Source organism: Equus przewalskii, chromosome 15, assembly GCF_037783145.1.
Source record: "Equus przewalskii isolate Varuska chromosome 15, EquPr2, whole genome shotgun sequence".
In the NCBI taxonomy this organism is placed as follows: domain Eukaryota; kingdom Metazoa; phylum Chordata; class Mammalia; order Perissodactyla; family Equidae; genus Equus; species Equus przewalskii.
The window spans coordinates 32,883,691-32,902,595 of record NC_091845.1 but is presented as its reverse complement, the minus strand read 5'-3'; the positions used below and the strand labels follow the sequence as shown (position 1 = coordinate 32,902,595).

At 42.5% G+C, this 18,905-nt stretch overlaps 1 protein-coding gene across 8 annotated transcripts in view; it reads right to left on the bottom strand.

Moving 5' to 3' along the window:
- The window catches only part of ARHGEF3 (Rho guanine nucleotide exchange factor 3), a 285,003-nt gene that overhangs the window by 67,042 nt on the left and 199,056 nt on the right, over window positions 1-18,905 (bottom strand). The window lies entirely within an intron of this gene.

Genomic DNA, 18,905 nt, shown 5'->3' with positions numbered 1-18,905 from the left:
AGGCAGTGACATGCCTCCCTGAGGGCTGCCCTGGCTGCTGAGGATATGAGCTGAAGCACCTGGAGCTGCTCCTCATTCCTTTCCACTCCCTGCTCTTCTGGCCCCCACAGGCTCACCGTCTCAATTAGATGACTCTGGCCAGCAACAGCCCCTTCAGGGTTGGGCTTTGATCCCTGGTGGAGCTTGCTGGGCCTTGTCCTACAGTTGGGAAGAGTACTTCCAGCACTTGGTGAAGAAAAGAGTGACCCCAGCAAATATGACAGCCCTGAGACTGGGCTACTCACTGTGGGATCCTCAGGGCTGCTCAGGAAACCTGACAAACTCTAAGTCCAGTGTAGTAATAAATAAACCATAAGGAAAGGAGGGGACTTTAACCTCAAGTTTAAGTACAACTATCATAGAGCAAAGAAAATATTGGTTGACGAGAAGGCTGACATTTCCACTTTCTCTTAAAAGTTTTTTGCTGCCCCTCAAAAGATTTGGAACCATAAAAATCAATCAATATACATGGCCACACATCATATGTACAGCAAACTTAATGTCTTTCCCACTCTACATGCTAGGCAGAGAGAGATTGATTGCTAATGGCCAATAATAATTTAAATAGTGCTGCAAAAAAAAAAAAAAAAAGCATAAGCCCCAAAATGAGTGTAAAAGGAAAGATGGGAAGCTAGAGTTCCCTTGGGTGGTCTGATGCTTCCAAGTTTCTCCTAGCGTGAATGTCTCACTACCACGAATAGGATTCTGGTGTTTAAAGATATATATTTTTGGTACAACAGGCCTGTAAAATGAAGCCAGCAATTTTGGGTATACACAAGCCATGTTGTGGTTCTCGAGACATTTAAAAGACTTTCAAGGGTATTTTTGACCCCATGCAATTTCCACTTTGTGCTCTGACCTTAAAACCTCCCCCCACCCCGCCGTGTGTGAGGTGCTGCTCCAACATTAGCAGATTTTAGGTTTGGGCAATCTGCCTAGGATTCCAACCAGGGGTGTCTGTGACCAAAGACTTTGTCAGAAAGCAGGCTGCTCTATTGGAGGGTTCCCAAGCACACCCTTGAGGCTGGTGTCACAATTGAGGGAACTGGTCTAACTGTGCAATGCTGCCCAGCTGAGTGGGCCCCAGGAGCCTGGCATTCCCCATCCTGCCTCTGTGTGTGTGTGTGTGTGTGTGTGTGTGTGACTGCCCTAACAGTCAGCTTCACTCAAAGCAACAGCACAAAGTGCCTTTCAGAAATTGCCTTCAGCACAACCCGTTATAATCCTATAAAACTCTTCACAGCCGGGCAGTGTTCCTTGCTAGCCAGAAGCCTGGAGTCTTGGAATAAAGAAGTCTGTTCTGCATTTCCAGGAACGGTGCCAAGCGCAGGGCCTGTGTTCTTGCCTGCGCCAAGCAGGGCTCATTTGTGCTGCTGGTGGAGTGATGGGCCTCCACACACAAGCCCACCACTGGTTATTGGCTCCTTTTAGATGAGCAGACAGCCAGGCATGGCTGGGAGACCATCAGTCAACTCCTGAAATCCCACTGCTGCGAGTGTGAGCAGAGGAGGCTCAGCATGAACCTAAAACTTCAGAAGTTAAAGTGGTTCTGACAAGTTTCTCAGCCAAAGGGACGACGCTTTGTCCTGTCAGCATTATATTTAACATCACGGTGGTGGGTTCTTCTTTTTCTTAAGGGTGCATTCGTTCCTTTGTTCATTTGTTCATTCACCAAATACGTTAAGAGTGTTTACCTCAGACTAGGTGCTCAGTCAGCTACATTTCTGTCCCCTCCTCTTCTCCATCCATTCCTGAACCTCTAGCCAGGAAGGTGTGTAATACACACCTGCTCTAGGAATATGGTTGACTTTAAAACATGGCCTTTCAACTGTGACCTCTGCAGCGAGGTATGCATTTTCAGAAGGAGCTCAAGTAACAGTAGCTGATCCCCCAGGGCCTGGTCTTCAAACATGTGCACCTCCATCTGCTTCCTTGGCATCTGGAGCCATCTCTTCTACCCCTGCTTATCTGACATGGTCGTGTAGGTACGTGTTGGACCCATGTGGACCAACACCTCTCCCCTCCCCTTCCATTTGGGTGACGTTCCCAGTTAATGACCAAGCTCCCTCTCTTCTCTATAAGTTCAGTCTTGATAGGAGAGAGGAGTTAAAAGCCTAAAGAAGTTCTGGCAGTGAATCCTGAGAGATGAGGACTGTGGTTTACTGCCAGGCAGGTAAAAATGGCACAAACGAAGCACTGATAATATGTAAAATCATAGCACTATCATTACTCTCCCCTTGCCTGGGGATGTATTCACTGGCTCGCCTCCCTGGATATACTGAAGCTGGAAGACTTCATTCTTGCATTCTTTTAAGGATCTCATTTTCTGAAACAAGTCTGAAAAAACAGTTAAGTGATAGAATCTTTCTCTTTCTTCCAGAACTGAGCTAATCCTGTGGATTATTAACTATAATGCAAAAATAATCAAGACTTTATCCTTTAAAAAATGAATGAATATGTGTCTTGCCCTGATATACCAAAGACAGGTGCATTCTCGGTCTCTGGGTCATTACAGCAGTGATTCTCAACCCCAAGGTGACATTTGGCAATGTCTGGATACATTTTTGCGCCACCTTTCCTCTATTCTATGTGGGATGCTGCAACAGCATGGCTTGATGAGCAGTGCTAGGTCTGCACTCAGGATGTGAACCCACAAATCGCCAGCTGAAGCAGAACAGGCGAACTTAACCACCATGCCCCCGGGGCTGGCCCCCAGCAATGTCTGGATACATTTTTAACTGTCATTGGGGGAGGATGCCAGTGGCATCTAATGGGTAGAGACCTAGGATGCTGGTAAACATCTTATAATGCACAGGACAGTCCCCCCCAACAAAGAATTAACAGGTCCAAAATGCCAATAATGCTGCTGTTGAGAAACCCTGCGTTAAAGAGTGTGTAGAACTGAAATACGGCATCAGAGCCTGGAGAATCTGTTGATTTTGACCTCAAGGATATGTTCACTTCAGACCTTGATCACTGATTGATGTCGAATGTCAGTTTTGGCATGGTGAGCAAAGAAAAAATGCTTGAGTGCCAAGAAGCCTCAGAATACTGACATGCCTAGAATCCTTTTCTGATGCCCAAACCCCACCCTCAACTGAATAACAGATTTCATAAACATGGAAAAGACAAGAAAATAAAGAAAAATATGTGAGTAAGGGGGAAGGGACAGAAAATTGTCTTAAACTGCTTCAGCTATGAAAATGCACTTCAAAACACCAATGAAAATGAAAGTTTCAATGAAAGATAATCCTTTAAAAAGAAATTGGGGAAGGGGAAGAAATGTTTCAAAGCTTGACTTTCCCAGGACAACCTTGGCCACCATATTTAATTATTTTGGGGGGCAAAAATGCAAACTCAGTGGTAAAATAAAAACTCCAAAAGGTTCAATTTACTGGCTTTTTGAAACATAGTATTTCCAGCTGCACAGCGTGTGTGATCAGAAACCCGTCTCCACTCGAGATTTTGCAATAAGAATCCTGACCTCCAATGTGAGCTGATGACTATCAGCAGGCTTGCTTTGCTTATAGAATTTAAGCCAGCCCTTAGAATACTTGCTCTACACTACTGGAAGGTCTTTGAATTTTATGGATAGTCTGCATTTGTTTGAGAGTATTTCGTGTTTTTTGGCCAAGAATTCAATAAATTTATTATACTCCAAAACTGTTTATTCCCCTGAGATTACAGCTAATGTGTGTGTTATGTCTGTTTCTTATACTAACCATTGCATTAGAATCTGAAATGTGTAAATTCTAGCCTTGGATAGTGGAAGTGTTTTCTCTTCCATCAACTACAAACTCAGCAATCAAAGTACCATATTTCATCAAACCTAAGATGCCAAAGACTGTAATATGTGCTATCTTATATACTACCAAGAAAGAAAAGTGCTGCCAATTAAATTATAACATGTGATCAATTTTAAGATACATCCCAATTCCAGAGAAATTAAAATGTAGGGGAGATAGGCATAACAATGAAATATAGCAGTATTCATATCATTTGGCCAGGATTTGAAAATCTATAGATTTATAGAAACATGACTGCTGGGAATTCAGGGACAATAATTCCAGAGACCACCTCTAGTGAAATCAGCTAAAAAGCTTATCAAGCCCATATCCCTGGGCGCCACGCTGGGTCCGCTGAAGTGGAATCTTCCGCAGTGCACAAACATTTGAATTTTTGATAAACACCCTCCAAGAGCATTGTTTGAGTTAGAATTATCAGCAAGCCCAATAATGAACCTGGGCCCAGAAACACTGACCACAGATTCTCAAGCAATTAGCTCAATGGTTGTAGCATCAAAATTCAGAACGGGCATGGGGAGCTGCTTCTTTGCTCACCCAGCACTGAGGAACTATGATGTGCTAGACAGCCTGCTATACATGGGTGCATCAGGGATACAATGAAAAATATGCAAGTCCACACTCCGAGTAAACTACCAGCTAAGCCACCCACCAGGAGACGTGTTCTGGCTCTTGTGACTTGATTTACAATCTGGTATTCAGAGTTCCAACTAAAAACATGCTTATCTTCATAGCCAGGGGACATGACTGCATTTAAGTTTTTAAAAAATTAGCCGTATGTAGCAGTAGAGAATTGGAGGAGGGCAGTTGGCTTGAGATGTTTACTTGAAAAAGACCTGAGGCAGGGGCAGGGGCGGTGGCAGGGAGGGGAGTGGGTGTATAGAAGACCTCAATTACAGAACAAGTTTAACCAGCAGAAACAGACTCAGGGACTCCTGGCAAGCATGTGTCTCTCTCATCTGGTGGGAGCAGAAGTCGGCTGGCGTGTGCTAGGGAGCAGCCTATTAGCTGAAAGTGTTTCTTGTGCCGTGGGCATCTGATGACACCACAGCGGGGTTAAAGGGTGTAGGTTCACCAAGCGTTTTGGTTAAGTGGGAGCTGAGTTACGGGAGCTTCTGCTGTGTTTGAATTTTTTACATCTCATATCTAAAACCGAGCTCAGCAAATACAGGTCTCACGTGCCCACAGTTCTGACTGAACAAAAAGCCTTGGCAACAGAAGACTGAACAAACGCACCAGCCTCTAGTTCACCAACGACTATCATTGCACCGTCATTTAGTTCTTTGGCATGACAAGAACAACCACCATATGGCTTCCTGGCTAATTCCTCTCATCCAGGCCTGTCCTTGATTCTCAGGCTAGGGGAACCCTTGCTTATGCCCCCTTAGTACTGAGTACCTCTCTCTCCCTGATACTCATTCTGATCATAATGACCGATTCAATGCATCTCTGCCGCCCAACAGCAAGCTACAAGGGCACAGGGACCATATCTGTCTCACTCACCACAGTGGCTCCAGCTCCTTCTATCATGCTGGCACATGGTAGAAGGATTCATATTTGTCGAAATGAAAATTAAATTGAAATGGGGCTAATCAAAGACATGTCATGGAGAAGGTAAATCCAGAGAAGAATTTTTGCAATGAGGAACACAGCATATTTTAAGTTTTTGAGGTGTGACCAAGAAATTATATGCAGAATATGATAGTGGGCTGTTAAAAGAAATTTTGGAAAGTAGACATGGGTCCCTAATGTTTAGCTTCAAAGAGTCCAAAAGTCACCAAAACCACTATGAGAGACAGCTCCTGCACTGTAAGGTTATGGGGCCTTCTTAGATATTACTGAGAGCTTGCAGTTCCCTCTAGCTTTTTACACACATCTGGCAATTTACACTAACTCCTAGACAAGGTGGACTTGCCAGGGAGACTGACACTCTGGTGGCAAAAGTACGTCAAATAGTCTGTCTTCAGAGACATCCTGTAACATGCTCATCTGCCCTTTTCCTCTCCTCCAGGGTACTTTCTTCCCTTTCCTTCTTTAGGTTTTTGATTCCAGCTTAAACTCTATAAAAATTTTTTCCTTTTCAACTTGCCATGCTCACACCTAGTGCAATTTATATTGAAACTTTGCTCTCTTGAGTCAGCCCTGAAGGGCTGACTTTTAAGGGGGAGGGGAGATTTTTGCCTGGTGTTTCTGCAAGATTAAACATGGTGCTATAATCTAAAGTTCCCAGGCTGATGTGAAATTATGGACTCAAGGACTTTTTATCGAAGGAAACCAAGGGGAGAAGAAGGAAGCTTCTGTGCTGGTTGCTCTACCAAGGGAGGGTCATGCTCTCTCCCGGTCTGGGCATCCTCACCTGGAGTCTTACAAGAGATGCTCTGAGAGCTCGTTCTGGTTTAGATACTGTACACGATGAACAAAAATCATCTGTCAGTGAGCGGGAGGAAGGGAGGGAAGAAGGCAGGAGAGAATTAAAATTGTAAAGACAACATCACGTGGCTTCCTCCTTGAACTTTAATAACCCAGTGCTGCCTGCAGGCTCGGAAAAACCAAATGCAATGGGTAGGTACAAGGATGGCTCTGGTGCCAGGAAAATGCAGTAAGATATAACTTTTACAAGGTGAGCAATGAATAGGTGCCCTGCAGAAACAAAAGAGCTTTTAACATCTCTGAAGTTGGCAGCTAGATGCCTAAAGTGTTGGTGTAGTGTATCCAAAATGCGCAACAGATAGGACCACCTTCTTTAAGATGAAGTCATCTTCCAGGGGACACAATACCTGGGGAGGCTGGGTTTTTATGACCAGGAGAGGTGGGGAATTCCATCAGTATTTTCTTTGCCACAGCGAGACCCATTTTAATGCATGTTAGAGGTTTTTCACACGTTGGGCAAATTTTCTAGGATATTTTTAAAGGGAAAACATTCTGCAGACTCCCCTAGTTTCTGGAAGAGCTGTCTGTCTCCCCGGATCGGGGAAGGATCTTACTCTGTCCTATGGCATTATCGAGATCTGAAACTACCACTCTTCATTTGGATTCTGCTGTTGTCATGAAAGGCAGTTTGGGATATCTGGTTACACTTCACCCAAAGAAGTGTTAAAGGAAGTGCCTGTCACCAACACTCAAAAATAAAAATGAAAATGATGCTGGCAGAGCTCAAAAACCAAAGGGATCAGCATTTTGCTTCAGTTTCCTGTTCATAAAACTTTATAAAAACAACCCACCCATTAAAGAAAAAAATGCCCACAACAATAGCTCATTATTCTTTTCCTAAATGCTTGCCTCATGCCACTCTGAAATTAGGTGCCATCACGTTTCCTGAGTTATGGGCTCCAAACACCACATCCCTTTCCTCCTTCCCTCGCCCCCACCCCACCTGGCACCATTCCTGAATTCAGATTCTTCTCCAGTCTACCAGCTCAGCAGAGAGGGGAGAGCATTCTCCCTCCTACCTGTCCAGAGGAAGCCAAGCATCTGTATCAGCTGGAAGCAGGAACAGTGGAGGCTTCCTTCCCCCAAATTAATTTCATTTCCTAGAGAAACTTTTAATATGGAAGGTGCAAAGTTACACAGTGAAGGGAAAAAAGATACCTACAGACTGCTTCAGTAAACTGAAAAACACTTATAAATCCATTATCTCATGATATCAATTTTTGAAGAATAAGATATTTCCCTTCCACCCTGGCTCTACAGTAAGACTTTGTGGCATATTCAATATCCCATCCTTCAGTTCCTGGTAGAATACAGGAGAACACAAATTCTAGAATGAGAAATCTGGATTCAAATATCAAGTTTTCCACGTGCTGGCTATTATGACTTTGGACAGTTTATTTATCCAGCCCAAACCTCAGCTTAATCATCTATAAAATGGGGATATGAGAGTTTCACAGCTTTAATGAGATAAAACATATGAATAGTTTAATGAGATAATACAAATGTCAACATTCTAGGCACAATGTAAGCACATAAACCATATTGTTATTAACCTCTCTGGTGCGTAAATCATCCTAGTCCCTTTTTTCTTAATGAATTAGAGAGGAAAAGATGGGTTTGGGGGACCTTTTCCACTCTCCTTCCTCCCAAAAGTGTTAATTCTTAATTTAAACCCATGATTTCAAATATTGGTTTGACTATTGGACATATATAAAAGAAGGCGCACAGTGAAGAGTAAACTGACCTAAATTGGAAGACATGGGGTCCAATCCTGGCTCTACCACTAAATTTGCTGTGTGACCTTGTGCAAGTCAAACTCTCTGAGCTGCAGTTTTTTGAACTGTAAAATAATACATAATACATAATTGCTTATCTTCTGTGATTCTATAAAACAGCAAAAAGTGAAGTATGCATGGAGCATTGTCTTGATTTTATGCTATTTTATTACAGGAAATAAAAGACGATAATATCACCTACTGAGGAAAGCATGCTTGTCTAAAATCAGCATATTTGGTACAGACAGCCCATGTTTTGGGTTAGTTCAGTGTGATAACATTTTATAAGGGCTCATCAGAAAATTCAGCTCAACCGTCCTCATTTGTCAGGAAATGCATTTGCATATAGATTCCTTTATATCAAATGGCCAAGAAAACAAGGTTGAAACAGAGGTAAGATCAACTAGGAGCAAAGAAACACTGAAGGGAAAATGGAGCTAGACTAAAAATAGGTTGGAACTGGCCTAAAATACACCACTGTCACTTAAAAATAGGTACTTGGCCACACGGTGCCTGTATTATCTGTACAACAACATTTGGTTCCTACTGTGTCCTCTTCCTACAGGTCTATTATGACTATGAGAGCTGTCTGTGCCTTCAGTGACCAAGTCTTGCTGCCTTGTGGATTTCCCCCAGTCATAACTTCCTTTCTGCCCTTTGGGTAGGGTGCTTACATCCAAGTGGCAGGAATGTGGCCAGTTCTGTTCTGGAGGCAATACACAGATGGCTGCTGGCATGTGATGCTGAACACCAGGGGCTTATCAAGGCTGAGGGCTCTGCGCACCTCAGGCCAAACTTCTGATGCAAAATATTTACACTGATGCCACATTTATAAAAATCAGAACTAAAGACAAAGATACACTGCAGCAACTTCTAAACAATGCTCTAGAAATGACAAATGGAACTAAAATTACTCAACAAAGCATAAGCTTCATTATTCTTTAATATCTGTGTCTCTCACTTGACTGTAAGCTCTGTAAGGGCACGAATTATGACTCTCTTGTTCAGGGTTGGATCCCCAGTGCTGAAAGATGCCTGGCAAGTGACAGGAGCTCTACAAATGATGACCATAGCTAACGCTGACTGAGGGTTTGCTCTCTGCCAGGCACTGTTCTTTGACTTTACATGATGTATCTCAGGTAATCTTCACAACAATCCAATGAGGTAAGTACTTATAAAGGGAGAAACTGAGGCACAGGGAGTTCAAGCAACTTGCCCAAAGTCACAGAGCTGGTTAAGTGGCAGAGCTGGGGTTCAAATGCAAGTACTTTGCTTCCAGAACCTGCAGTTCCAATTACGAAGGAACGTAGTTATTTGCAGACCATCTGCAGCTAGCCGGTAACCTGATGCCAGAGACTATGATGCTGAGGGTCAAGGATTCGAGCCTCCATGATATGATTGAAAGAATATCAAACGAGAGTCAGGAGACCTGGATTCAGATCTTAGCCCTGGACCCCGACAGTGACTTTGGTCAAGCCCCATGACCTCTTTGCTCACTGGTTTCCCCAGCTGGTCAATAGCATGTTGGATGGCCACTCAGGTCCCTGACAGGTGTAAATCCCAAGTGCTAGAGTCACCCTGGATGTAATCTCACATCCAGACAACTGCAAGTCCCACAAGTGTGCTCCTCCTTCTATGAGAGAGAACTACCGAAATATCTTCAACAATCAAGCAAGCTACTCAATCTCTCTGAGCCTCGGTGCCCTCATCTACAATTAGGAGATAATAGCACCTACTTCAAAGGGCAGAGGTAAAGATTAGAGAGAAGCCAGGGAAGGGGCTGACACATAGTAGTAATTTCATAAACAGTAGCTAGGTTTATTATGGTTCCAAGAGAGCTGGGAGGTAAGTCTGGAGGAGAAAAGAATCTTCTCAAAGCCCAAGAACCAACCAGCCAATTGAAAAGACAGCACTGAAACAAAGATTATAATAATTTCTAAGAGTAAGAACATGTTTGCCACATCCCCCAAGCAAAAATTCCATATTGGATTCTCTTTCAAAAAATGGAGTAATGCAGACAGGTTTGTGTTAACTTTGGATAGAACAAAAAGGAACCGTTGTGATTTCGGGAGTTTGCATGTGAGTGCTGAAACCCTAGAAAATAATGTTAGGTACCATTTGCTCTATGCCAGGCCTACACGTGACACGTACTATTTTACTGAGTCCTCACAACGTGCTGAAGAGGGTGTTTTCCCTGTTTTATAGATGAGGCCATAGAGGCTCAGAAAGGTTAAGTAACTTGCTCAAGGTCACAGAACTACTAAAAATCCTCACCAGAACTTACTTAGTGTGCCTGGAACACGGATGGTCTTAACCACACAGCTGCACCCTTTCCCCAAGGATAGAATGTCGTTGGCCTCAATGGCCCCAGATCCACAGGGCAGCAATCCTTGTCCACAACATGGACAGATGGCATTATAGGTAGGACATGTGTGCAGGCTTGAGCAGCCTTGGGTTTTAGTCCCTGTTTATACACAGACTCCCTGCAGCTGTGGACAAGTCTTTTAACTTTCCTGGATTCTGTTTTGATCAAACAGAATGTAGTGAATTAGTTTTCCAATCCAAGTCTTACGGAACATTAACCACTCACATTTTATACCCAGGAGGTTAGGGATAAAAGAGGAGCCAAGACGTGAGCCGACCCTCTGTCCTGATATCCTAGTTGGGGGAAGGAGTGGAATACAGCTGTGAGCAAACACAGAACTGGGTGACTCCTCATTTCCCTTTCATCTGGAAAATTCTGAAATTCTACTGCATGCTGTGTGATAGAGAAAGAGAAAGGGGAAGAGAAGGACTTACGGGAATCCTGGGGGAGGCAGCAGGAGGTTTATGTTGAGGCTGTGTTTGCACAGGAACCACAGTGTACATACTGAACTTGTGAGCTTATTTGGGGTGCTTTGGGGTCGGGGGGAGCTGGTGGAGATAATGGGGAGGGAAGCTAAATCCTTCCTCTTGAAATGACCACGACTGCACACAGCAAGCACTCAATAGATGTTGACGGAATTGAATTCAATGGAAAACAGACCTGGATCAAATCAAGAGAAGTTGAGCTGCTGTAGAAGATGTGTGAATATGTCAAAAACGCTAACAATTTCTTCCTTTTGTTCCCAGCCACCCACTCCCCCATAAGCCATTTTCAACCTCAAGAGCAATTCTTTTTCGTGCAAATGAGCACACCTCCTCCAGCAGGATAACCCCAGGTAACCCTTCCCTTTGCCTCCAACCCACGCACTTGGAATCTGAACAAAGGTGAGCTGTCTGGGAGCTAAAGAATTCTCCCTGTTTTCATTTGCATCCTCGCCCAGGGTAGTAACAAATATTGTTTCATGAGTTTCCAGCTTAGCTTTAGAGCTCAAAGGATAAAGTGCTTCCAGAAGAGAGAATGAGGAGAGAGGAAAGAAGGTAAGAGAACAAAACAATTTAAGCTATATATATATATATATATTTTTTTTTTTTTTTTCATTCAAATAGCAGTCTCTTCTTCCCAGGAAAGGTGACAGTGTGCTACAATCTCAGTAGACCTGCCGAAGTCTCCATCTGGACATACCAGGAGTAACAAGAACCTCAAGGAGCTGTTTTTGTACTTTCATTCTAAAAACAGGATTTCAGAGTAATCTCAGGTCTTCTGACTCTCAGCTGATGTTTCTTCCATGCAATCGGGTTGCCTCATGAGCCATGTTTCCATGCCACAAAAAAGGCTGGCACATAATAAGTGCTCCATAAATATTTGTTGCTTAAATTAAAGAATAGAAGAAAGAAAAAGGCTCAGAAGTTATGTACTAAAAGCCATCAACATGAGTGGATCGATTGGCTGATATCTAAAAAGTTCTGTGTATCTTTGAATTCATGTCCAGAATAGACTCTCCCTCATCCTTCTTTACCTTTACAAACATCACCAATTATTCAAGTCCTAGACCAAGCTTGTCTTCTGAGAAGCCTTCCCAGATCAACCCAGCCCACAGGAGATGGTTCCCTTTTTTTTTTGATTTCTAACGACTCATTACTATCACTCATTAATCATGTTCTGCCCCGTGGCTACTTTGGAAATAGCTTAACAGTCTACCAACACGTAACTTTTCTGATTATCTCTCCACATAGAACTCCTGGACGGCAGGGCCTACCCACACCTACCTCTAGATCCTTTCTTAGGTCACTGGAACAAAGAAAGAATGACTTCCAGAGCAATGATTAACTATAGCTGGAGTATTTTAAAGTTATATAATCACTTATTCCTATATTCAACTTCTTCCAGCTAGTTTAATGGTCAATAAATCTTTGTGCTGTTCTCCTCCTGCCAGGGAAGGCCAGTAACAATTGGTATCTGTCAGCTGCATAAGACTACGCTGTGAAGGACTCTAAGGATGTGTTGTCCCCTTAAAATATCCCATTAAAATTAAGGAGGATACTTATCAGACCTCCAGATCTACCCACTACTTTACAGAAAACAGGAGGGAGAAGTCAAGCCACACCAGGAGAAGGCAATCTCCAAAACCAGGATGGAAAACATTCCACAAGACAAATGACATGGTTTCTCCAACAAATCAATAGCATGCGGAGAAAAGAGGGGGAAGTTTTACAAAAGTTACAAAAGATCAACCATAAGAAATGGGTGGAGCATGTTGGGATCCTGATTCAAACAGGCCAATTGTACGAGGACCTCTTTGAGATCAATTAACAAGAATTCCTTAACATCACCTAAGATGCAGTTCAAAGGCAAATTCGAATTTGGGAAAATGTGACTTTGATTATTAGATGATGTTAAGGAATTCTTGTTAGTCTTCTTAAGTATGATAAGGTGTGGTGGTTATGTAAAAAAATAAAATGTCCTTATCAGGCTGAGAGGTTTACCAAAGTACTGACAGTGAAATGATATGATGACTGAGGTTTGCTCAAAGGACTCCTAAAAACACAGTGTGGTGAGACTGGGAAGAGGTTAACCATTGTTTGCTGGATGCTGGGTGACCAGAGGTACTAATTATACTATTCTTTCTACTTTTCTAATGCGGGCAGATCACAAGGTATCACGTTTAACACACTAAATTATCCAACTTGGAAAATTATAGTTTCCAGTGTTGGTGAGGATATAGTGAAAACGGCGCACTTAGAATTGTTGATGACAGTAAAAATTACTGTGATATCAAGAGATGTCAGTATATACCAACAGCAACAGAAATATGCATGTCTCAGCCCAGTATTCCAACATGTGTGAATTTACCAAAACAAAATAATCCAAAAGAAAATATTTTCAGTGCCTTGTTACTTAATAGCGATGAATTAGAAATAATAATGGACTAGTTACTAAATATGGAGAATACACTGTATGCCAGGAACTATGTTAAATGCTTCATATATGTTATTCTCCTCTAAACAATCCATTCTCCCAGGAAGTCCCCAAGATGGCACAGCTAGGATCTCCGGCAAGCAGGAAATCTGAGTCAGGTTGGCTCCAGGGCTCATGCTTTCCAGCCCTGCACTGAGTTGCCATGAAATCCAAATGTCGTCCAATGGGCAAACGTTTAATTAAATTATAGGACATCCACCAAATGAACACTACGTAAACATTAACAAGTATACTTATGAAGTCAAGCAACATGAACTATGCTAAGTTAAAAAAAACAGGATGAAAACTGTTTATGAGGGCACCTATGCAATTTGTACGTATGTGCATATATATGTATGAATGTATACGTATACATGTGTGTATATGTATATATGGGGAAGAGCTTGGCAGGGAAAATACACAAAATGAAAACTTGGATGTGTTAGAAGGGAGGTCACCCAATTATGGGCCGTGAGGTTATGTTATTTTTTAATGAAAAAATGAAAGGTGAGGTAATTGAACTGATGTGTGCAACAACAACTGATGGAACCAGGACATTTTGGTAGTGGTGTTTCCATAAATGTTTTAAACTGTCAGTTTCTTCAAATAAGTTTTTTCTTTTTCTTTGGAAGCCTACCAAAACTAAAGGAAGAAATATTCCTCTTTCCCTCCCTCAAATATCTTTGCAATGACCTCTGCTAGGATTTTACCACTTTGATCAGGAAGCAAGAATTATCCTGTAGTTTCCTCTCGCAGCAGATGCCGAGTAAAATGTTATAACATAAGAAGGATGTCTGAAACATACCACAAGAGAAAAAAAAGACAACAGTTTAAATGAATGAATCTACAAAAGTTGTTTTATGGTTGAGGTTCCCTCTGAGTCTTGTGAAATCCTCTCACAGGTCATTTGTTATTAGCATGACTGAGAAAAGCACCAGAAAGCAGGAGATCCAGTTCTCCATCTTATCGAGGTCCAGCCCAGCCATATCCTAACCGCATCTAGAGACTGCTAATCACCTCGGGATCCCACCCCAGGCTCCACACCCTGCACTCACGCTCCTCCCCCTCCCCCGCCCTTCCCTCAACAGTCACATCTGACCGGCTCCCAGAGACAAGTTCACTGTGAGATTATGTACAGGAAAGTGCTTCAGAACCTAGGAAATGCTCACAGATAGGAGGTTATCCTGATTAAAAGCCTGATATGTGCCCTTGTGTGTTTCTTTTGCCATAAATGAATTCCAGAGATGTTCCTTGGGGAGGGAAAAAAACAACTAGATCCCAGGTTATTTTAACTGCCAGAATCAGGGTTGCCATAAATAATCAGCTTTTTATGACAAAGCCTCTACAGCTGCCATGGGGATCATTATCACCTGAAAAAAGGCACTAATCTGTGAGCCAAGCCTCGTGACTATTTGTGATTCTATGTGGTATTCGTCAGTACCTGTCACCAAGATGACAGCTTAATCTTGAATGGAGGAGGCAAGAACCTTTTAGAGAAAGTCCTGCAAGAGATTCCCCTTAAAAAAAGCTAAACAAAGAGAAAAGATCTTGGGGAGAGAACGACAACAGAACGACCCAGACAGCCAGCTGGAAGAGAGACTGAGCTAAAGCCACCGACCCTTTAGGGAGTTAGTGCCACTTTTGTTGAAGATTATGGAGAAGCTACTGTTTCAAAGCCTCTGGACATCAGAGGAAAAAACACAAAAGAGAGTTTGCTGAACGGAGAGCTTTAAACAATTCAAGTTCAAACAAACAGAATTCCAGGAATTAGGAAGAGAGGAAATTGCAAGGTGCTTTGCAAACCACGGCAAAGAAAAGGATGTTTAACTCTTAAATGTCAATGAAAAAAATGGAGATCTTGATGTGATGGAGTTTATTTTGGAGGATGAAGGGGTGAGGATAATAAATAATAATAATAGGAATAGTAATAAATGATTGTATGACTGGCAGCTGGCCTTTTGTGATCACTTATTCGGGGCAGCACTGCTGAGGACTTTGTAAGCATCGTCTCCTTTCATCTCTGTGACAGCTCTGTGAGCTCAGACCTACTAATGACGCGCTTTAGAGATGAGGAACCTGAGGCTCAGGTTCCACAACTTCTTTGAGGTCACAATGACAGGACTGCGATGATGCAAACCCAGATTTGCTTAAGAGCCCAGCCTTTGAACCATTTACCCACAGGTATATAATTACCAGATCTCACAGATCATACAATTTTTGAAGATTATTGATAATTACAAAATTCAGAGCTGATGGCCAAGTTGGTCAGCATCCTGGCTCCTTGCCTTCCTTCCTAAAGACAAAATGAAAAGAGTGAAATGCTATCTAGTCCATTTTAGCAATCGTGGATGTTTTCTGGAAAAGGTGGGAGGAAACTGATTAGAAAAATCTGGGAGATTTTTCTTCATTTGTGTTCTATCATTACTAACAGCTAATTACATACCAGGATTCTCCAAGTAAAAGACTTTAGTGACATCACTGTTTAAAGATCCTTCTAACAACCCAAGTGTTCACCTGTAAAAAGGCATGAGGAAACCCAGTGAGGTGACAAGGTCTTGGTTCCACAGCCAGCTAATTACTGAGCGCTGTCAGGAACCCACACACTAGAGTCCAGCTGCCTGAGTTTGAATTCTGACTCTACCACTTCTTTGCTCTGGGACCCTGGGTGAGTCAATCTTTCTGAGCCTCAGTTTCCTCACCTATAAAATGGAGATGAAAACAGTACATAGGGCTATTGTGAGACTAACATGATGCAGGGAAGGCATGAGGCACAGTGCTGGACACAATGTCAGCTACCGCCCTTGGCACAGGTGACAAAGTAGCCAGACTGCTTCATTTACAAAGACCCCTGCACTTCATGCCACATTCTTCACAAGCTATACAATATTCAGTTACAGAATGAGTAAACAACATTTGCAAAAGCACCAGATTAAGAATCTTGCCCAATTCAAGACCTCGTTCCTTCCCCAAACCATAGCCAGTGGTCCAGAAGAGGGAAACAATATCTCTGCATGTTCTTTTCTGCTGGGTTTTGATATTTGACCAAATACTGATGGCAAGATAGTAGCTTCTCTGACAAATTCCGTTAGAATCTCAGAATCCACATCAGTAATAGAGAGGTAGCAACGTTTTCTGTTTGTTTAGTTTTATTTTGTAAGCTGGTGAGACTGACAAAAACTATTGCTCTTGATTACCACATGATAGCAACTCAGTGAGCCTTCATTTTTATAGGTTTAACTGAGTCCAACTGCTCCAGTCATGACTTTCATTGCTCATGTTGCTGGTACCTGGAGTCGATTCTTTAAGCGTTTTGAGAACAAGCAGCTCATGCTGCCGGGTACTCTGGGGCTTTGACTTGCTCAGCATCGGCTCCTCCCTCTTGTAATTTAACAGTTCTCCCATTTTCTTTGGGGAAACTGCCCCTCTCAGTGCTCTCAGTGGGACAGAGCCCACTGTCAGTTCCCTTGGGAGTACATGTGACTCAGGACTGGCCAATCAGCAACTCCCTCTTTCTGGTGATAGTGATTGGTTCAAGAAAGGACATGAGAACCAGGCTTGGGATTTTTGCAGGAAAAACTGGACAAGAAAACATGTATGAATTAAAGAGGGGTACGCTTAGAGCTGCTGGTAGCCATATTTGTACCAGGAGGGGAGAACATGTCTGAGAATGGAGGCAACAAAGAGAAACAAAAATTGAGAGGTGAAGAGAGAGAGAAATTCCTGGGGAAAATGAGCACCTAGATCCAGCCAGGCCTGAAGCCAGTAACTCCTGAACTGTTCTGTTACATAAACATAAATTTCCTTTTTGCTTAAAGGAATTTGAGTTGTTTCTGTCACTTGCACATGGAAGAGTTTTGATTCAAATACATACAAAAAGGTCTTTACCATACAAATGAATACTTGCCTTCTTACTCCCTTGCATTATTCAGGATTTATATTACATATCTAAATCTTGCTTCCTTCAACAATATTGTAAGTTCGTTCCTTGAAATTAGGAGACAAATGTGATAACCTACTGATAAAATAACACTTTTTGCCAAAACCAAGCTTAGAATGGCTGAGGAATCATTTTATAACAATGACAGAGAAGAAAGCAGGAAAACATTAAGGATGTTTCACAGGTGAGCTTTTGGAACCTGATGGCATGAGGAGTCAAGGGTCTCATGACTGTCCAAAGCTATTTCCAAAGCTTCACGTGTCTGCCCAGCCTGAGCCTCCCACCACTCTGCCCTTGGCCATCTCTGCAAATGGGAAAACCCCTCCTACGCTTCAGGCTAGATGTCTAATTAGAACTGGGAACAACTGGTATCACTTGTGACATGGAAAAACCTGCTTTTCTTCTTCAAGGAATATTCACTATCCCAAATACTCTTACGTGGGCAAACTCGGACCACATTTAGATAGGGTAATTTGTTTTGAAGTGTTTTTTAAAGCTTTTCTTTGTAACTCATATCTCACATTGTATACCAGGATAAACTTCAAATGGATCAAAGATTCAAACGTAAATGAGAAAACATAAAAGTACTAGAAGAAGATGGGCAAATCCCTGGCGTAAGGAAGACTTTTCTATGAGTCAAAGTCCAGAAGAAAAGAAAACATTAATAGATCTTTTTATCATAAAATATTTTTTTTGTGCATTTTTTTTTTAAGATTTTTTTATTTTTTCCTTTTTCTCCCCAAAGCCCCCCGGTACATAGTTGTGTATTCTTCGTTGTGGGTTCTTCTAGTTGTGGCATGTGGGACGCTGCCTCAGCGTGGTCTGACGAGCAGTGCCATGTCCGCGCCCAGGATTCGAACCAAAGAAACACTGGGCCGCCTGCAGCGGAGCACGCAAACTTAACCACTCGGCCACGGGGCCAGCCCCTATCATAAAATATTTTTAAAAATTAAAAATTCAATTAAAAAACCCTTCTACATGGCAAACAAAACAACAAAAACATCATAAGCAAAGTCAAAAGATAAATGACAAACTGAGGAAATATATTTGCAACTTATACCAGAAAGCTCCAATCTCCGTAATATATGAAGACCTCCTAGAAGTCAAGAAGCAAAGGACCAACAGCCGTCTCTGTATGACTGTGTGCTGGACTAGTATGAAAACATTTGCAGCAAACAAAGCCAGTTATTAGCATGCATGAGTAAAAGGCACGGACTTGCAGGTCCAGGTTCAAATCCCAGCTCTGCCACTTTCTTTTTTTTTTTTTTGAGGAAGATTAGCCCTGAGCTAACTACTGCCAATCCTCCTCTTTTTGCTGAGGAAGACTGGCCCTGAGCTAACATCCATGCCCATCTTCCCCCACTTTATACGTGGGACACCTACCACAGCATGGCTTGCCAGGCAGTGCCGTGTACGGACCCGGGATCCGAACCGGTAAACCCCGGGCCGCCGAGAAGCAGAACGTGTGAACTCAACTACTGCGCCACCAGGCCAGCCTAACCACTTTCCTCTTTGTGACTTGGACAAGCTATTTCACCTGTGTAAGCCTCATGTATCTCATCTGTAAAATGATGAGATCTGCACATTACAATAGTGTGCAC